General features: G+C 38.1%; 1 long non-coding RNA gene across 1 annotated transcript in view; it reads left to right on the forward strand.

Annotated features, from left to right (window-relative positions):
- LOC129350884 (uncharacterized) overlaps nt 1-13,921 on the forward strand; it is a 253,537-nt gene that overhangs the window by 26,669 nt on the left and 212,947 nt on the right. Inside the window, exon 2 of the long non-coding RNA XR_008604459.1 lies at nt 8,478-8,700. This is a non-coding gene — a long non-coding RNA (uncharacterized LOC129350884). The remainder of the gene's footprint in view (nt 1-8,477; nt 8,701-13,921) is intronic.

Raw genomic sequence — 13,921 nt, forward strand, 5'->3', positions numbered from 1 at the left:
CAAGCGAGACAAAAAAACCCCAATATGACAAAAACGACACACAAAACAGCGAATAAAGCGAAACACAAAATTACTAAAAATAAGAAAAAAACACGTGAGACAAAAATGAAACACAAAACAACAAAAAACAGGCAAAAAAACCTACAAAAACACGACAAAATGTTACAAAAATGAGACACAAAATGACAAAAGAACAATGAACAATCTAGTATTTTACTTTCTGATCCAAACAACTTGTCATGGTCTAGAAATGATTTTAAATTTATAGTTTTACTAATTTATAATCTGCAGTTAATGTCTTTTCTGTAATTTTTACACTTTGAGGGCCGGATAGGACCCTCTGGAGGACAGCTTTTGGCCCACAGTCCTCATGTTGGACACACTCCTGGTATAAAGCAACAAAAACTTAAAGCAACATTACCCATAATGCAGCACTCTAAAGTTATACTGACACTCTCCAAATGCAAAAAATAACATCTGATGATACAGGTTGTTCTATAGTAAAACAGGTAATTCTCCAGTGTCTAAACACACATAAATAATGCATTAGTGGAGACTCTCCTTATTCATCTACAGCCAAATAAAGAAATAAATAATTACAAAAAAGGGGGAACAAGCATTTCTTGCTTCTAAAAATGGTGTTCTGAAACTTATGCACAATGACATCTTTTCAAGTGCTGCTATTTTAGTATTGATGTTCACTGCATTGATGTTTTTCCCCTTTCCAGTGGTGAGGGATAATAGCCGTGTACAGATGCTGTTCTTGTTCTTGCTCCTATAGCACCAGTTCCTGTTAAATCACACACTAAGAAAAAGAAGTGACCACTTCTTATGCATTACTTCATGCAGTATTTCTTCTCCATGCAGCACTACTTTTCTAAATGCAAACCACACAACCTCTGCTGCTTCTACCCTTCCTGTCTGAACTCCTGGTCCAGGTCTCTAACGTCACACATCAACTAATGCAGCTCTTTACTGGAGGCCTCCTCACGTGCACGGTCAAACCTCTGCAGCAGGGTCAATCTATAACTGAGGGACTTTTGAAATCCATGGGATATATCTTTCATACATTTTTATTAAAAGTTAAAAAACTAATGTTTTTATGTGCATTGTGATCATGTCTTTACAAATTCTATTATTATTTATTATGGAAACAATCACTTATTAATAAAAAATGACTGGATATCACTAAAATGTCAACTAAATAACCGTCTGAATTTAATACCAACAACCTTCTAATGAGCTAAACAATAATAAAATGAGCTGATTCAGAAATAGTTTGGATTGTGTTATTTTTATTCAGTTGAGATAATCATGACAGATATTTATTTTTGGCAATATATCCAATTTTATATGGAAAATAACAAATTAAATCCCTTTCCACTAAGTTCCCCATTACAAAAACACTTCTCCAGGAAGTGTGTTGATTCCAGATCACATGACCTGCTCCACATGATGTCATTTCCTCCTGAAGAAAAGACTGGCAAGACTCCAAGGCTTTCTGACTTATTTAGTATAAAGTAGTCAACAGGTTTACTACAATATCTGTAGAAATAACTTTTAATTTTACTCAATTGTATATATAATATTTAGAAGAACCTTTCTCTAAAATGCCATGTGGTGTTTGGTTATTTTAGGTTAATTTTGGGCCTGATAACAGCAAAAATGTCAACTATAATACAGAAAGTCCCGTGATTATATATTGACCCAGATGATCCAGAATGCAGCAGCACGTCTGGTTTTCAATCAGCCAAAAACAGCTCATGTCACCCCTCTGTTCAGATCGCTTCAATGGCTTCCAGTTGCTGCCTGCATAAAGTTCAAAACTCTGACAGTTGCATTCAAATCTAGAACGAAAACATCTCCTCCTACCTGAACTCTATCATCCAGGTCTGCACTCCCTCCCTCCAACAGAACACTTCTGATCCAGCAACAACAGGGCTGGTCCATAGCTGGACTCTTCTCCTCTGTGGTTCTCCAAACTCTGTTCCATCTGCAGAGTCTCTCTCAGTCTTTAAGAAAAGACTAAAAACCAGCTCTTCTGAACACCTTTGCACTTGACTTCCTGTTTCATCCACACTTCCTGCAGACACCACAGTCCTATTATCACACTAGAACTTGTTTTATGGCTCTTATCCAGGTTGTTTCCTCCTGACTAGATCCTTGATGTGTTGTTTCTACTCTCAGATGTGCATCGCTTTGGATAAAAGCATCTGATAAATGAAAGAATTGTAGCTCTACATGCTAACATTCATTCCAATTATTGAAACTGAAGAACACAATGTGTTCATGGGGACTGGAAAAAAAAAAAACAGAACACAAAAGTAGATTATGGTTTTTTGAAAATATGAAAAAGTGACAGTTGTTGTCAGTAATTATAACAGCTTGCTGTAAAGACAAAACACTACAATTCAGGACAGTCTCTGTACAGAATGAATCTGTGACTAAAGCATCAAATAAGACATGATAACTGTGAGAACTAATTAAATCACACAAAGTGTACATACATTTGCAATGATTTTTGAAAAATATGGAATGGCAAAATGGCCCAAACTGAACATGTAGTCAAGAATAAAGTTTTCAGAGCAGCTTATTAATAGAAATGCATCTGAAATTTTCCTGCATAACTACAGTCAAACATATAAACTACGGGGAGGTTTAAGCAGAACGGATCAGATTAATTACATTTATTAGTTTTTGGAGCAGTTAAGTTGTTAATATACATTATTTTAGAGGAAAAAAAGAAATATTTGCAAAAGAAACTTAATCCACAGAGCAGCAGGTATGACCAGAAGATTCCGCTGTGCAGAATGCTCATTTTTGGAAGGTGCATGATGGATCGTACCAAATTCTCTGGCAATTTATCCACTAGTTTTCATTAAATGACACTTAAAGCCGTAAATGTCAACCTGCTGGTGGTACGGGAGGAAAAGTCAGGAGATCACCAAACTAAGTCATCCTTTGGGGAGAATGAATGTGGAGCTATCTTACAAACGTGGCTAAAAATATGAGCAAATTCAAACTCAGACAACAAGAATTGATGTGAAAAAACTCAAATGTTCTGACTTGTTCCCAAATAGATAGACACACAGGATCGTCGCGATGGTTTATGGGTTTAGACAGTTGTTTCTGTAAACGAATATGTGGATGATATCGTATCTAGATGCTGTGTCGAGTCTAATAAAACCAAACCAAGCAACAATACACAGAGCATGCACTGGAAAAATGCTCCTCTCAAGACAAGAAAAAGAAAACTTATTTCAAGGAACTTTTACCTTGAAATAAGTGGAAAAATCGGCCAATAGAACAAGTGAAAAATGTCTTGGTAAGATTTCTAGAAATAAGATATGATATTTAGAATATTGAGATCTTAAAATTAGCTGGGAAAACTTATTTTAAGCTCTATTTTACCAGGATTGTCAAGCTTAGGTGTCATAAAATAAGCCAGACATGCTAAAAAAAATAGTTTTTCACTCAAAAATAGATTTTGCTTTCATGTAACCTCCTAATTTGAAATGTATTAACCCTCCTGCTGTCTTCATTTATGGACACCAAAAAATATTGTTTCCTTGTCTGAAAAAAATCCAAAAAATCAGCAAAAAAATTCCCCAAATTTCTGAAAATTTGCAAAACCTTCAAGAAGAAAATCCGATAATTCCTTAAAAGTTTCCCTTATAAGTTTTATTTTGAAAAAATCCCCCAAATTTGGCAAGAAAATTCTTATAAATATTTTCAAAAATTAGTAAAAACCTTCCTTAAAAATATCTAAAGTGATTCCATATATATAAGTAAAACTTCTAATGTTTTCTTTAAGAACATTCGCAAAAAAATCAACCAAAATCCAGCGAATTTCACTGGATTTTGGTTGATTTTTATGTGAATGTTCTTAAAGAAACATTTTTAACATTTCTTTTTTTCCACCAAAAAATGTTCAAAGATTTCCAAAAATGTTGAAAACGTGGACATCAGAAGTTTCACTGTGAAAATATTTTTTTTCCCACATTTTCAAACTTTAAAACGGGTCAATCTGACCCGCAGGACGACACCAGGGTTAAACTTATTTTGAGTTTTCTTGTAAAATTCAACTCATAACAAGATAATTTCAAGTTTGCTTGACTTAACAAGATATTTAAGATGCATTGTCTTAAAACAAGTCCCTCCATCTGCTGAAATGGCTCTTGTTGAGTGAATTTATCTTAAATCAAGTGGGACGAGACATTTTGACTAAAAATAAGACAAATAGACTTGGTAGGATTTGGAGTTTTTGTAGCGTGAGTGAGCGCTACAATGAGAGAACAGGTCTTTTTTTTTTACCAGAAGATGTAACCTAAAATATTAATGACGACTGGACTGCTTCTGAGATGTTCCAGGTGCCAACAGCTGCATGAATATATCCTCTACTTCCCAGAACAACAAGCTTTCAGTGTGAGAAGACCATTGTTGCTGACTCACTCCACTCCTAACGTCTGCCAGTTTACCAAAGTACACAAATCCAAATGCAAACCTTCAAGTCTTTTATCGAGCCGCTCTTGTAAGCCTCGAGCGTTCCCATTTAAAGTTTGGTACGTTTATCAGATGCCCTTCCTCGGAGCACCTTGGTTCCTCTCCCATCAGAGCTCCAGGGAACAGAGGTTTCTTTCAAATACTGATTACTGCCGTTTTGAATGGCTCCATAGATAAGGAAGAAAACACAACTTTATCTGCATCAAAGGACAACAAGCTGCACATATTCATATTTCCTCCTCCATAAATCTCACCAGTTGAGCCTCTCACAGTGCTTATCGGTGTGCATGGGGTGGATAATGGGATGGAATTGGCTTCTTAGAAAAGCCACCTGAAAGGGGGAATCTGAGCAGAAATGAACAGAATCACACAGCATTTCAATTCATTTTTGACTTCAGCCGGTGGCATTTTCTGCAGTCAATCCTGTTAAAATGCCATCGCTCGCATCGCTGTGGAGCTTTATGTACTTCTGCTGCAGTCGATGATCTTCTCCAGTGAACACAGAAGACCTGACAAGACATCCAGCAGCTGAAATCACACACAGAAATAACCCTGTGCACCAGATATCCGTGTCTCTAATCAAACTTAGATTTAAAATATCTGGAATATTTACTTCAGTCATGTACAAAAGTCATCTGCAGTAATATTGATGTAAAGTTAACATATAAATATAATAACATAATGTTTTATTGCCAACAGTCAGAAACTTAGATATTCCACGATGACAAAGGAAGAACGTACAAAAAATGTTTTCCAGATGTTATCAAAGCATCAGATGATTTTTTTAGAGGCCATTTCTCTAATATCATATATAATTAAAGGTGGAAGATCGTGCAGTGGTGTTCTAAGGATGATATGAGGACCTTTTGATCCTCCGTCTGAGACCAAAATCTGACTGACTCATTCAAAGGAGAAAAAGTTACTGTGAGATTACTGGAAACTAACAGACCCACTAATTTACAAACATTTATGTTACCAATTATTTTACAGATTCTCTATGAATGATCAAAGAAGATATTCTGCCAGAAATCTTCATTTTCACTTAAGAAATGTGCATTTTCACTTCAAAAATATACTTTTACATGTTCAAATTGTTAATTTTGAATTCAGAAATGTGCATTTTCACTTCAAAAATGTACATTTTCACTTTATAGATGTACTTTTTCACTTTACAATGCTATATTTCCCTTTCAGAAACTTACATTTTTACTCCAGAAATGTACTTTTTTTATTTCAAAAATGTACGTTTACTTAAAAAATTTACGTTTTTCCTCAGAAATGGGCATTTTCACTTTAAAAATGTGCGTTATATATAATGAATTTTCATTTTAACTTCAAAATCCTTGTAAAAAAACCCCACCTTATTCTTGTCTCTGAACTTGAATATGGTAAATGAAGAACCAGTTGAAAGTCTGGACACACCTTCTCTTTCTATGTTTTTATTTAATTATTTTATACATCGTAGAATAACAATGCAGACATCAAAACTACAAAAGAATACAAATGGAATTATGTTGTAAACAACCTCATTGACACATCTTCTGTAGAATGTAATGACTAATATATCAGATTATACAGCAGATTTATTATGGGATAGAGGTGAGGGTTCTGTTTTTAACACGTATATAATATAAATGCAGACGCCAGTACATTCTTTACATTCGAGATTTTTCATTTTATATTTTCTTATTCTTTATCTTTTTTTATTTACTGCATTCTATTCTATTCTATTCTATTGTACTCTGTTTTCTATTCTATTTTATTCTATTCTATGCAGCCTGACACATCTGCAGTTTCACCTCATGCTATCCAGATGTGCACATCTGTCAAAAAAACTTTAAATATGGCATACAACTCACAACAGTACGCTATATAAACTGACTTAACAAGTACAATCAGTAGTCGTCATCTGCTTCGGAGAGAACCGCCTTTGTGTTGATTTTGTGCTGCTGGATGAACAGTTTAACGGTGATTCTGACTGTTTTAAGTAAAAGTTGAGGACTGCACCGTTTTTCAGATGAGTTGTGTTTTGCTGGCGCTGCAGCTTCTGCACTTTGGATCCGGCTGGAGATCTGGTCCCGTAACGAAGCGCTGGGGCCCCACGTGGCTCCGTTGTTGTGCAGCTTTCATCAGCGTGCTTCATGGCTCCTTGTGGCGCCTGTTTGCTGACAATAGGAGTTCTCGCAAAAATCAGGAAACTGTTGGGAGTTTAGAGCTTCCACGTGCACACTAGTTCCCTTTGTTTGCATGTTTTTGTGCTTTACATTCTGCAACAGCTCTATTATTCAGCCGTGAATAAAAAAAAGACCGTGAATAGAAACCACATTCATAAATATAAATGATTTTAAAATAAGTTTGCACTCTGGAGCCCAGAAATAAAAATCTTGTAGCAGGAAGCATTCAGCTGCAACCAAAGTGAAAGACTCCAGCGTTGTTCTGGCAGCGCTTCTTTGTCTCAACCTGAAGGTGAAGCTGATGAAACATAATCAGCAGATGTGATATTAAACTCCAGGAAGGTCTGGGTTAAGCAGTTCTAATGTTTAATGTCTGTGAGTTATTGCTATGAAGGACCGTTGCAGATAGTCACGAGTCACCAATTTCCTTTCTTTTTTTTTCATGATTCCTGCAAAATGCAATTCCACTGAATGGATGAATGCTTACGCCTCTTTCACTGACCGGACCGTGCACCTCTCCCACTCCCACTCCATTTTTATCATGTTTTTCTCAGTTTTTCTGATTCTTGGTTACCAGTCCTAACAGTCTCTTTCTGCTGCACGTTTCCCTTCTGTGTTCTATTACATCCTGAGATTGGTTTCTAAATTATGCATTAGAACTACTACTATTGCTGATTTAAGTACAATCTAATATTTATACATGTGTTTATTAAAGGAGATTACTTCTCCAGCAGGATCCTCAGAAGCCACTTTTTTTTCTGACAAATAAATCCTCAGTTTCTTGACACAAGTGATCCTGACTGAAATGAAGTGAGCAAAGACAATTTTCCCATTTTGTGGACATTAAATCCCTAGTTACTGCACTAACAGCAGCTTAGAACAACACACTGACCTCATTTATAGCAGCTGCATGCAAACCTACCTTGTGATGCCGTATTTAAAAGCAGCTGCTCAACAATGTTCTCCATTTAATGTCGCTATGAAGCCAGAAGACTGGGTGTGCTTGCATTTCAGTATGACAGCAGCTTTAGAAGAATAGAATAAAATAGAATACAATGTCTTTATTGTCACTGCTAATGATCTCGTAGTGCATGATAAATAACATGCAGGGTTAAAAGAACAAATGAACAACTTTCCTTTGTTACAGTCTTCTAAATGTCCAGAACAGAGAATTGCTTGGACACACATTTGCTAAAATAAGAAAGTCCACATGCTCCTCCAAAAAACTGTCATAATAAGAACACATTTTGACAACGTGTGTTTACACAATCACAATCGCTAATCCTGTTAATGGATCCAACACAGATGGAGCAGTGTTAACCCTGTAAGACCCAAATCTACAAAAAATTAGCAAAAACAATTAGCAAAGATTATATATATATACAAATATGTGTATGTATGTATATATGTGTGTATGTGTGTGTGTGTGTGTGTGTGTGCGTGCGTGCGTGCGTGCGTGCGTGCGTGCGTGCGTGCGTGCGTGCGTGCGTGCGTGCGTGCGTGCGTGCGTGCGTGCGTGCGTGTGTGTGTATATATATGTATATATCATATAGATCTGGTGGTTCTGGAGGCTCTGGTTTCTTCAGCAGTTCTTTGCCCTTTGGATTTGCAGGATTTACTCCTTTGATTAACTACCCACATCTTTCCTCCTTCCATCTTGAACTTTTAACAGGAAGTTGTACAGTAACACACCATGAATAGCTGTTAAATCACTGCCTTCCAGCATGTCGATGTGCAGCTTGGAGCCAGCTGTTTTAATTGCATGCTGTTTCTGTTTTTCCTCTCTTCTCCCACCTCTAGCTGCTCCTGATGCTCCAGCCTTCTCCTCCTCTGTCCTGCTTTCTGCTGCCTCATCACTTCTGAGGCTGCACTTCTTAGGATCCTGTCAACAGTGCTTTGGCGCTAGAACTGATGGGAGTGCCGCGTTCTCCACCGGTCGGAGCATCAGTCATCTGAACACTTCGCCGCAGGAAGGAAATCGATCTCCTGCCAAGTTCGGGGGAGAGCGAGAGGTGCCAGAGAGGTAAGGAGAAAGAGAGGGAGACACGTCCCCACACCTGCAGCTCTTCCCAGGTAGAAAACGCTCATAGATCTTCTGTCAAAACTAAGAGAGCGTCAGTTAAACATTAGAACAGATGGGGGTTCTAGAAGCTGAAAACAGACAGTGTTTCATGAGGCCTAATCGGCTAAAAGCCTGGGAGGAAGCATCCCATTATGCACAACTGTTTACAGTCACAGCCCTGGACTGCATTTTTACAGCATTTTGCAGCAAAGATTAGTTACTTAGAAAATTACAGCTGACCAGAGATGACATATTAAACTGCTAACTTATTGTACATTAAGGAATCCATCTTAATTCTAAATAGCACATGGAGGCTGCTTCAGACTTTGCAGATGTTGATTATGTTGATGATGGGATGGTGAAGAGATAAACTCAGAGTCTCCTGATTCTCCTGTTTTTGCTCTCCAGAGGGCAGAAAGACTGTATTTAATCAGTGGACAGCACTTGTTTTTACTACATCACACATTTTATAACTGTTTTCTTTACTAAAGTAGAGATTTATTATCACTATTAGTGCTGCTAAAGGTACTGCAGAGGTGTGAACATTATTGGTTTAACAAGAGATAGTACTTCTATATCCTAAGAAAGTACCAGAAATGTGCAGAAAGCAGCTTGAAATGCATTTCTGAAGAGAAACAACAGTGTTCTGTAAACTGTCCAATGGAATGGAAAACTACAAAACTCAATGACTAAATGCGAATCTTCTCACATCTTTTGAATCATTGCTCCCACCCACACAGTGCAAAACCTACAACAATAATAAGAATTTCACTTTAGGAAAAGTCATCGAATTTCAAGTTGAAAAAAGGTTATTTAGGGGATTTTCTGTGGTGTTAAACACAGAGGTCCGAAGATAACATGAGAGTTAAAACATCACTTTACAAACATCACATGTTCACTTTGTCATTCTCTGCTTCCTCCATGGTGTCTTCAGGTATCAGTTTAAAATAAAATGTCCTCCAGCTGAATAGCTGCCCTGATGTTGAATCTTTTGCAGACTATTAGTTTATGGATGGATCCCGTCTAAACCGACCCTCCCGTTACTGCTGCCTTTAACCGGCTCTCCTATCTAGTCACCAACAGAAACCTTTACGCCACAGTTCAGGCTGAGCCAATATTTGGCCTACTTTCTGTTTTTCATTTGCATTTTTTTTGTATCAAATCCTGTCCCCGGAACTCAATGAAAGTCTTTTTTTTTTCTTTAGGACTACATTGGCTGATTTGGATTTGCATGTTTTTAAAACTCTGTATGTGAGAGAGACAAAGAGAGAAAGCAAGCAGGTTTGTGGGAAACGGGAATTCTGAGGGCTGAAATGAAATAATAAATATGTAAATGTATTTGCCAGTTGCTGGGTTTCCACGGCGATATGCTGGCTGCCATCCAGCTGTGCCTCCATTCCAAAATTCATACGACACAGTGTGCATTTCGCGGATGTGTTTGTGCCACGTGCACGCATGCAGTGTGTGTGTGTGTGTGTGTGTGTGTGTGTGTGTGTGTGTGTGTGTGTGTGTGTTTGGGGTGAGTGGAATCACTAATGAGAGAGTGGGAAAGAAAGTGTGTGTGGGCATAAAGGATGATGTACACTGTGTGCTGTACCTCCATTGTCAGTTTGAGCAGCCTAAGATCCACATGTTAAGTGGAGCAGAAAAGGCATCGCTGTGTGTGACAGTAATAGTTCCTCTTTGCCTTTTATTACTCAGCTGGAAACGCACACACACACACACACACACACACACACACACACACACACACACGACTTGACAAAACAACTACAGCCCGACACTGAACGAGAGCTAGCAGGAGGAATATAAACATCTTGACACTTCCTTCTCCAGCTTGAATTCTAAAACACACAGAGCAACGCTTCCACACAGACTAAAAGTACATTTACATTTCCAGACATCCTCCCTGCACTGACTGTCAGATTCTTTTTTTAAAAAACTCCACTTGATATACAGTGATTCCAAAAGAAATTACTGTACGTCTCAGACTTCAGTAGCTTTAAATCCATATTCCTCACCAACACCTCCAGCATCTTCTGTTCTGTTGGATGATAATACTCAAGGTAATGAGGTCTAGTTTATTACAATGTGATCTGATTAATCACCTCAGCTCAAGCTTTGGTTGGTTAAAAGAAAGGTTGCTTTTCAAAGAGAGGCTGATCAAGATGTGTTTTTGCCACCTCCAGAGGTCGGTCGTTGGAACAGATTTCTGGGACGGGTATCATCAAAGCTCAGTTAGTCACCGTGTCTCAGAATTTAGGGGCTGCATCCTTGAAAGGATGCGACACGAAGTAGCCATTTGCTACTAATAGCAGCACAACGAGGCTGTTCCATTTCAAAGTCTCCTTCAAACGTGACCAAGAAACACCAGCTTCTTTTTTGGACCTAACCCGTCCCAGGATTCACTGTCATACCAGTGACGACTGGAGTTGTTCCAGAATATCGCAAACTAAGTTCTAAAAGAAAATATTAGAAGTTTTACTGATATATATGGAATCACTTTAGATATTTTTACTCATTTTTTGGAAGATTTTTACTCATTTTTTGAAAATATTTACAGGAATTGTCTTGCCAAATTTGGGGGATTTTTTTAAAATAAAACTTTTGAGGGAAATTTTTAAGGAGTTATTGGAATTTTCTTCCTGAAGGTTTTGCAAATTTTCAGAAATTTGGGGAATTTTTTTGCAGAATTTTGGGATTTTTTTCAGACAAGGAAACAATATTTGTTGGTGCCTGTAAATGAGGACAACAGGAGGGTTAAGTACACCACTGAATGTGAATACTGGGTTGAACAGCTACTGATACTAACGTGTTGCTGCTGTCAGGGCTGGGAGGCATCAGGAGTTGTGCTTGATGAGCAGAGGGTAAGGGAACATCTGGTAGGAATCCTCTGTAGAGCAGAACATCTCAGCCTTCAGTCTCCTTCACTGAATGATGCAGGACTGAGCCTCAGCTGCTGCACCTCGAAAACACAGGAGTTCCCAAATCAGCATGGAATTAAATCCTAAAGATTCATAGCTGTGTTTGTTGTCCTCCTGCTTGTCTACCCTTTGTTGTAGAATAAATCTGTCATTTTTGCTTGTTCTGCCTCAAACAATACAAGACGTTCACGTTGACATTTATGGGTTTACTCCACCATTTTACTCCAGGATCTATCAAACCACAGCAGAAAGAAGCAGCAGAAATGAACATTAAATCACTGCTGAGCCTATAGGAAGCATTGTGGGGGCAGTTCACATGACAATGAGAGAAAACAAGAATAGAAATATGAGATTGCATGCTGCAAATCTAACGTATAGCAGCTGTGTTCCTACATGGCAAATGTATTTAATATGCTTTAATACATAAATTTTCCTTACAGGGCTCTGCATTTTGTCAGAAAACTGTCACTCTCTCTAAACCATTCCAGAAACATGACGCTGACTTTAAATTTCCCCAATGACCGACACAATCCTAACATCTCAACCTAGAGGAGCACCTCTGGTATGGAAGTAGAACAGCTGGAGAATCTGTGGGAATGACATGATGCTAATGAAAATCAACGTGAATCCTTGGAAAAGGGAGGCGTTACCATGTAGTAAGCAGCTGTAGCTAATGAAGTACGCAACAAGTACACAGTCCCCCCCAAAAAGTAATTATATTACAATTAATAACTTTATTTTAATTAATCGGTGTTCTTGTTCTGGATTTATAATCAAATGATCCATAGTATAGTACATTTTGACTGTTTTTCGTTGAAGTAACGTGTTTTCCGTGTCCGAAAAATCCAAATGAAAGCTAAAAATGCAAAGGAAATATACTCAACGACTGAGAATGCCTGCTTATTTCCACTGACTCTACTGCTGTGGAAACTCACTGTCGTGCTGCTGACTTTTATAAGATGTGGCTCAACTGCTTTTCCAAATCGTCTGTTCTGAATCAGATTATTTTAAGGCCATTTTTCCATTATATTCCTCAAATATTGGTGGTTCAATTTACATCAGACCACGGAGAAGTCAAATCTTTCTTCTACACACAACAATGAGGTCTGTCTCAGAGCTCTTTTTTACTGCCAGAATGGAAAATCACATTTCATCAGAGTAAAAATAGATTAAAAGTATGGGCCTTTACCAATATATTAAAACTCCCTTTGCTTTTTTTCTCTTCTGGAATGATGGCCATTTGTCAGATGTGATGAGATTACAACCTTCTCTTTTGAGTAAAGGGCGCAGCATTTGTTCTTGGCTTTGAGTAATGCCCGGCCACTTATTCTTTTGCTTTCATATTCCGCTGTACTTTTGCTCATACTTTTTGTTGAAAGAAGGCCAGTGGAGTGTTCCCGGTGTAGCTGTGTTTCTCCGTGAGAGGGGACTATCTCTACACCCATTTGCAGCACATATCCTGACTCACTGGGCCGCAGTGCTTTATGACAAACAATGTTTGAGATGGCTGTCTGCAGTATTAAAGCACCTGTACCTTTAACCCTAATCGCATCAGGGCTAAGGCTGCACAGAGAAGAGAGAGAAAGGTTAATGTGCACACACTGAGACTATATTTAGTGTGAGACGGCAGCTTTGCCACTTACTGTTGTGTTAGAGAGTAAGAGGTTGCCCCTTGAGTTGCCAATTCTCTCCAGGCGATTAGGTTGGCTTTGGCCGGCTATATTTCTCTGTTAAAGGGTTTGTGCATTATGCAGTGCAGTGGCTGCTTCAGAGTTTGTGGAAATGGGCAGTGGACTGTGCCATGTCAGCATTCTGTGTCTGGACAGCCATTTTCAGCCGTTTTATTTCCATGTCATTTGTTGGTGTGAATGGCTGCTTGGCAAACTGATGTTCCATGAAAGATGCCATCAAACAAGAATGCTGTTATCAGGGAATTCTGCAAAAATACATCGTTTGTCCACATTCAACACACACACATTTACTGGTCTGATGCACCTTTCCTCAGGTGTTTGAATGAGCTTTCCAAAACTGTTACCAGTCACTTATTTATAGAACCTTAATTAAACTGATTCAGTCCCATTCTAGACAGCAATACGATCAATGCTTGTAGGTTGCTGTTGTGATTCTCAATAGGAAAAGAAACTAAATAAATTAAAAGTAGAACCCAACCAAAATGATCTTAGTCAGTGAATCAAGCTTGAAGATGGAGACACTATGTGCCAAGATAGAAATATACTAAACAGTCTGCTCTTACCAAA

The sequence above is a fragment of the Amphiprion ocellaris genome, chromosome 17 (genome assembly GCF_022539595.1).
Source record: "Amphiprion ocellaris isolate individual 3 ecotype Okinawa chromosome 17, ASM2253959v1, whole genome shotgun sequence".
NCBI classification, from domain to species: Eukaryota; Metazoa; Chordata; class Actinopteri; family Pomacentridae; genus Amphiprion; species Amphiprion ocellaris.